This window comes from Myotis brandtii, unplaced genomic scaffold (assembly GCF_000412655.1).
Source record: "Myotis brandtii unplaced genomic scaffold, ASM41265v1 scaffold743, whole genome shotgun sequence".
Taxonomy (NCBI): Eukaryota; Metazoa; Chordata; class Mammalia; order Chiroptera; family Vespertilionidae; genus Myotis; species Myotis brandtii.
In genome coordinates, this window is record NW_005370960.1 from 443,034 (window position 1) to 443,598 (window position 565).

Sequence of the window (565 nt, forward strand, 5' to 3'; positions counted from 1 at the left end):
CAGCGCATCCACACACACACCACCTGTCGCCCTGAAGCTCCAGGGCTGACATGGAGACGTTTCTCACAGGGACGTCTTCACCCAAGGACCTGCCTGGACGCTCCTCCCGCTCGAGCCTGCACACGCCCGAGTCAGTGACGTGCTGAGGTCGTGTTACTCACTCGGAGGTGCCCGGACCTCCTAACGTCGCAGGCGTGTGACCGTCCACCTCTACACTCACATGAGCTCCCTGTCCCCGCACTTACTGTCTCACACAGTCGCAGAAGCACACGTGCACAGGCACACACGTATGTAAACATCTTATACACATGCGTGTCCATCCCACAGAAGTAAACATCGGGCTGGCGTCTGAAAGCTGGGCCAAAGGAGCATTCGTAGGAGAAAGCCCTCTGGACCCTTGTGAACTGGGAGGGCAGCCAGTCGGGGCTGCGAGGGAAGGTCCGACGTGATCAACCCTTTAGGAACCTAACGGTTTCTGACAACAGGATGTTGGGACCTCGCTGCCCCTGTTCCCGACAGCGGCCACGTCAGAACCCCTCCCCCCCCGCCTCCCCCCTTCCCCCCC